Source organism: Austrofundulus limnaeus, unplaced genomic scaffold (genome assembly GCF_001266775.1).
Source record: "Austrofundulus limnaeus strain Quisiro unplaced genomic scaffold, Austrofundulus_limnaeus-1.0 Scaffold812, whole genome shotgun sequence".
Lineage (NCBI taxonomy): Eukaryota > Metazoa > Chordata > Actinopteri > Cyprinodontiformes > Rivulidae > Austrofundulus > Austrofundulus limnaeus.
Genome location: NW_013953214.1, coordinates 46,426 through 53,224, shown reverse-complemented (window position 1 = coordinate 53,224; position 6,799 = coordinate 46,426).

The following is a 6,799-nucleotide window of genomic DNA, read 5'->3' as shown; positions in this document are numbered from 1 at the left end:
GCTGTAGAATCGTGCAAATGTGTTTGGTGAGGCCCAGCTGGCCGCGGCACAAATGTCACTCACAGGTACCCCTTTAAAAAGGGCCCAAGATGTCGCTACACCCCTGGTGGAGTGAGCTTTAACCCCAAGAGGGATTGGAAGGTTTTTGCTGCTGTATGCTAGCAAGATGGCCTCTACAATCCAGTGAGAGAGTCTTTGTCTAGAAAGAGCATTACCTCTGTGTGGGTTAGCAACAGCCACAAACAGCTGATCACATGACCTTACATCCTGTGTGCGGCTGATGTAAGTGCGTAGTGCATGTACGGGGCACAGAAGATGCAGCTTCTTTTGCTCCTAAGATGAAAAAGGGGGAGGATGAAAGCTGGAAAGCTCTATAGACATAGAGCTGTAACTAGAAGGTATCACCTTAGGAAGATACACAGAAATGGGGTGCAAAACCACTTTAGAGTCATGAGTAGAAAACTGAATACAGGAGGAGTTCACTGACAGAGCGTGGAGGTCCCCGACCCATTTAGCTGTAGCTAAAGCGAGAAGCAAAGCAACTTTGTATGAAAGAAACTTCAACTCTCTCTAGCGGCTCAAATGGAGGGTCACAGAGAGCCTCAAGAACCAGTGAGGTCCCAACAGGGAATACTGGGTTTAATAGCAAGCCATAGCTGACGAACTCCTTTCAGAAAACGCACAGCTAAAGAATGAGCACCAGGTGTGACTCCATCAAAACCTACATGGCAGGCAGAAATGGCTGCTAAGGAGACTTTAATTGTGGAGAAGGAGAGCCCTTTATCCAGTAACTCCTGAAGAAATGTTAAAACATTTCCTATTGGGCACTGAAAAGGGTCCAGGTGCCTGTTCTTACATCATCGCTCAAAAGCTTGCCACTTATAGGAACATAATCCTCTAGTGGATGAAGCTCTTGTGTTTTGGATAGTTGCTATTTCTGCTGGAGGAAAGCCTTTGGCTAATAAGCTGGACCTTTCAGCRGGTAAGCATGCAGCTTCCATAGTTCTGGGTGTGGGTGAAAAATCTTCCCCTCTGCCTGAGAGAGGAGTTCTCATCGAACCGGAAGTCGCCAGGGTTGAGCTGCTAGTAAGCTGATTATCTCGGCGTACCGACTTTGCTGACCAGCGGGATGCCACTAGAATCAAAGACAGGCTCTGTCTGCGCACCCTCTCTAGTTCAAGTGGTATCATTTTCATTAGGGGAAACGCATACAGAAGTACATTGGGCCAAGGATGAGCTAGGGCGTCCACTCCCAGGGGAGCACTCTGCTCTGTCATGGAAAAGAACAGAGGACAGTGTGTGTTTGCTCTGGAGGCAAACAGATCTACTGTCGCTTTTGCCAAACAAAACCCAAATCTGGGCCACCACAGTGGGATGCAGCCTCCACTCCTTTGCTAGAGGTCCGCCCCTGGAGAGAAAGTCTGGACCTAGGTTCAGTCTCCCCGGAACATGAATGGCTCTGATAGACAGAAAATAAACACTGTTCCACTGTAAAAGAGTTTGAGACAGGTTCAGCAGAGGAAGGGACCGAGTCCCCCCTTGTCTCTTTATATAAGAGACCACTGCTGTGTTGACCATTCTGATTAGAAGATGATGGCTCTCCAGAACTGGACAAAAATGTTTCAGTGCTAACAGGACTGCTAACAATTCTAGGCAGTTTACTGTATGTGGAGCCTGGACTGTTGTGGAGTCCAGGTTCCCCTCACTGCCACACCGTCGCACAGGGCTCCCCAACCCTTCAGGGAGGCGTCTGTGGACACCACTTTGCGAAACGACACCCTCCCTATTGGAGAACCCTGATACAGGAGACCAGGTTCCCTCCAGGGGGTGAGAGCGGTCATGCAGGAAGCAGTTATTGTTAGCTATTTGAATCTGTGTCGAGATGGACACAGCTTGTGGGACTGAGACCAACACTGAAAACGGCACAGTTTTAACAGCCCGAGTGGTACTACTGAAATCATGGAAGCCATCATTCCAAGTAACTGTAGTACGGTTTTGAAGCTCAGTTTGCACCCCAGTTGAAACTGAGCTATGCAGCGGTGAAACGTGGTCGCTCTGTTTTTTGAGAGACGAGCCCTGCTTAACAAGGAGCAGATTTTTAGTCCGAGGAATGAAAACTGCTAACTTGACTTTTCTGGGTGTGAACTGAAAACCCTAAAGCCTGAATGTGTGACAGAACCTGAGACAGCTGATGTAATGTTTGCTCCTTCGAGCTTGCGATCAGAGCCCAGTCATCTAGATATGCTAACAGACGGACCCCCTTTCCCTGAGAGGAGTCAACGCAGTTTCCACGCACTTTGAAAAGGTGCGGGGAGCTAGCGATAGACCGAACGGTAGCACCAGATACTCGTAGGCAACACCCTCAAAGGCGAACCTGAGATATTTACTGTGCTCCGGGTGAACCGCTATGTGAAAATAGGCGTCTGTTAAATCAATGGTCGCAAACCAATTGCCCGGGCTGATCGAGTGAATTAGCTGTTTGAGTGTTAACATTTTGAACCTGTATTTTTGAAGGTACCAGTTTAACACTCTCAGATCCAAAATAGGCCGCAGGCTGCCCCCTTTCTTCGGAACAAGAAAATAATGGCTGTACAGACCTTTTGTGTTTCTGCAGCTGGAACCACTCGAATAGCTCTCTTTGTTAGCAACGTGCAAATTTCCTCTCTTAAAATGGCGGTTGCCTTGTCTGTCACCATTGTTTACAATGGCCCGAAAGCGAGGCGGTCTAATGCGGAACTGCAGCCTGTAACCCATAGCAACAGTTCTTTGTACCCATGGAGAGGTTGTGCATGTGCGCCAGAGAGGGAGTCGCGTTGCTAAGCGACTGACTTGCCTTGTTCTCAGAGATGTGTCGCTGCTGCCCTCCACTGGATGGAGAAGGGACAACATTATTGACTGCAGCACGCAGCTTATTGTGTTCATTTGTGCACAAAGATAATTCTTTAATGACACATTGAAAACATTTGCAGAACTGTTTATTGAAGTTTTGCACTTTAAAACACAATTTGCACCCAAGGAGGGGGCTACATGTTTTTTGTTTATTTGTTGGGACAACAGAGGAGACTGAACATTTGAAAGCCGACACCTGTTGGGGCCGTTTTCTGAAACACAAACATTTAAATGTCTTTTCAACTTCAGCTGAACATTGTCTCTCTGTTTTTGAAGTCCCTGTGAAGACAGTCCTGCTGTCAGGAGGACTTTGACTTCTTCTTCCGAGCCGCTGAACTGTCCTGCTGACTCGGAGGGGGGCCTTTGCTCCATGCCGATTGACGAGTAGGCTGCGGCTTGCTGGAAGGTTCGGCGGGCTGGGCCTTTGAAACCCCAGGCATCGCCACCTTTTTTTTTTTGTTTGTTTTTTTTTTTTACATTAATGAACTGTTTTATTTAACCAAATGGTTTCATGTTTTAACATAGTAGACAGTACACGTTTTATTTATAACGTAGAGACACTAATGACATTTGACGTAGTTTATAGCTTCATCATTATTTTGTGTCGTCCACATGAGTTTGTGGTTTGCTTTTTCATGTACAGTTTGCAGCTATGTGGGTTTGATCATCATGGAAACTTTTTTGAGCGAGTAGGACCCCCCATGGAACTCAGCCCAGTAGACTCCATCCTGGTAGCGGCTTCGATAGTGTCCACCTCGGTACCACACACCATTCAGATTGGAGTGGGCACACATGTGGTACCACCAGCCTCCTTTCTGGTAATGAGCGCAGTTACCCGTGTAGCTGTCCTTGTCCCGATCCAGAGTGGTGAAGGCCTTGTTGTTGTGCCACGACAGGGAGTCCCCTGCAGTGCCTTGGTAAAGTCCCAAACGGAGGCGGTACCAGTCGCTCTCTGGTTCTAGGTGGAAGCTGTCGTACTCTGCAAACACGTGGCGGCCCTGCCAGTCCTCCAGAGCCACTCGCAGCTTATATTTGGCCTGTTTGGTGAGCCAGTAGAGGTGTTCCAGGCCGAGCCATCGCCACCTTTTTCAACGGAGGAGGATGAGACGCAGACCTGAATGTGTTTCGGGCCTTGGGCCTCGAATCGTGTCTGGGGATGATGCAGCAAAGTGCCTCAGCCTGTTTCTTCCTCTGTTCAAATTTGGTTTGGATGATGTCAAGCTCTTGACCAAACAGTCCTGTAGGCATTATCGGTTCATCCAAGTAGGCCGCTCTGTCCTTGTCAGGAACGTCAGAGAGCGTTAGCCACAGGTGCCTCTGCACCACCACAGTAGAAGCCATTCCTTTCCCCAGAGCCAATGCTGCACAGCGGGACACACACAGAATGTGGTCTGACGACAGTCGGATCTCGTTTAGCAGGGGTAAAAGGAGTTTTTCCTGTGGCATCTGATCCGCCAGTTCAGCCAAGGCCATGGCCTTGTAGGTCTGAAACATGGTGACGGAGCTCAGCGCATGGGCGGTGTTACCTTGGGCTTTGTAGATTTTCTCCAGCTGGGCCGAAGAGAATCTGCAGGGCTTGGAAGAGAGCAGGGTGGGCCCGCTCACACCCTGGTTGTGAGACGGAGCCAAATAAGCAGCTAAACATGTCTCCATCGGAGGGATGCTCACTAGGCCTGCTTGATATGCCCCTTCCATGTCCAAGTACTGACCCTGTCCGGGCACGAAGGTGCGGATGGACAGCGGTTTGCTCCAGGAAGATGTCAACTCCCACACAAAGTCCGGAAACATAGGCAGACAGTGCTTCACATCAGCCGGTTCAGACGGGAGATAAAACCCTGCAAACCTTGATGGCTTTTGAGCAGGTGGGGGGTCGGGCCATTGTACCTCCAGTTTAGCAGCAGCTCGGCGGCACGGGGACAAGAAGGATGAGTCCTGGTCCACCTTGGCAGCAGCGGGGAGTGGAGTGAGCTGGGCATGGCTCCTCGTCGTCCTCAGACAGACTGAGAACCTCCTGCTCCATTTCTAAAACATTGTCTTCCTCCTGGTTTAGATCCAGTAGAAACTGGGTCTCGCCCCCCTTGATGTCGGGTGAGGCCGCCTCGTGCTCCATCTGGTCCGCCCAGTTAGCAGTGGAGGCTTCGACCACCGAATCCTCATCTTAGTCGGACTGAGCTGGCTGGCTGGATTCTGAGAGCAGCGGGTCTTGTCGGAAAACAGCAGTTTCCCCCAGCATTTTCTCCAGTAACTTCACTCTCCTCTCCAGTGTTGGACGCGAAAGTCCAGCACAGGCCCAGCAGGACTTGGGCTCCACAAGCGCCCGTCGAGTGTGAATGATTCCCAGGCAGGCTGGGCAGGCCTCATGCTAGTCCTTCTCATGAAGCTTAAAGCCGCACCCCTGAGGACATGGGCGAACAGAAGACTTTGACTTCTTCGAAGGTGATTTTGTGCTCATCGTGAACCACAAAACAGATTTTCAGCAGAAAATAAAGGTCACTTAAGTAGCGTTGAGCGACAGACACACGAACCAGCAGGTAATGTGGTTAGCACCAGTAAGCTAGCCTAAGAACCTTCTAGAAGCTGAGCTAACTAGCAGCAGCTATGTGAGCTCAGGTTTAGAGGTGACTATAGTGAGGTGAAGGGCGATAGAACTGAGTTAATGACGCTGGTGACTCCGAACTTATAGGGTGAAGGCGGAGCCTGTCACCTGACGTTCAAAGTCACCACGTCACCGGTCTAAAGACGTGATTAGAGGTGGCTTCAGGCGTCCCATATACAACTGTGTGTTGTACTGAGTGAAACGACTGAAAAGGAACTCTGCTTTTTGCGGATGATGTGGTACTGTTGGCTTCATCAGATCGTGATCTCCAGCTCTCACTGGAGCGCTTCGCAGCCAAGTGTGAATTGGCTAGGATGAGGATCAGTGCCTCCAAATCTGAGACCATGGACTTGATCCAGAAACCGGTAGGGTGCCTTCTCCGGGTCAGGGAGAAGGTCCTGCCCCAAGTGGAGGAGTTTAAGTATTCTGGGGTCTTGTTCACGAATGAGAAGAGAATGAGAAGAATGGAGTGGGAGATCGATAGGTGGATTGATGCTTCATCTGCAGTGATGCGGGCGCTGTACCGGTCAGTCGTGGTGAAGTGAAAGCTAAGCCAGAAGGCATAGCTCTTGATTTACCAGTCGGTCTACATTTCTACCCTCATCTACGATCACAAGCTTAGGGTAGTGACAGAAAGAACGAGACTCTACATACAAGCAGCGGAAATGAGTTTCCTCCGCATGGTGTCTTGGCTCTCGCTTAGAGATAGGGTGAGAATCTCAGTCATCCGGGACTCAGAGTAGAGCCGCTGCTCCTCCACGTCGAGAGGAGCCATTTGAGGTGGCTTGGGGATCTGGTTAGGATGCCTCCTGGATGCCTCCCTGGTGAGGTGTTCCAGGCATGTCCCACTGGGAGGAGGCCCAGAGGAAGACCCAGGACACGCTGGAGGGACTTTGTCTCTCGGTTGGCCTGGGAATGCCTTGGGATTCCCCTGGATGAGCTGGCCCAATTGGCTGGGGAGAGGGAAGTCTGGGTCTCTCTGCTTAGGCTGCTGCCCCCGCTACCCGACCCCGGATAAGTGGCAGAAAACAGACGGACGGAATTTGAGATAAAGAATGCTGCAGTTCTGAGAACTCAAAGGTTTTGTTGTTGTCTCTCTCTTCCACAGGTTGTCACACCTACAAGACACCATCTTCATCAAGCAACTGCTATTTTAGCTGAGCTTTTACAGTTGAGAAAGTCTTGACTAATACAGAAAGAGATGTTAAAATAATGCAAATGATGCCTTAATCTAATGTCCTGATGCATCTCAGTAATCCAGGTAAAAAATCAAAAGGGAAAAAAATTGAATAGGTCCTCTGGGCGGGTTCTTCT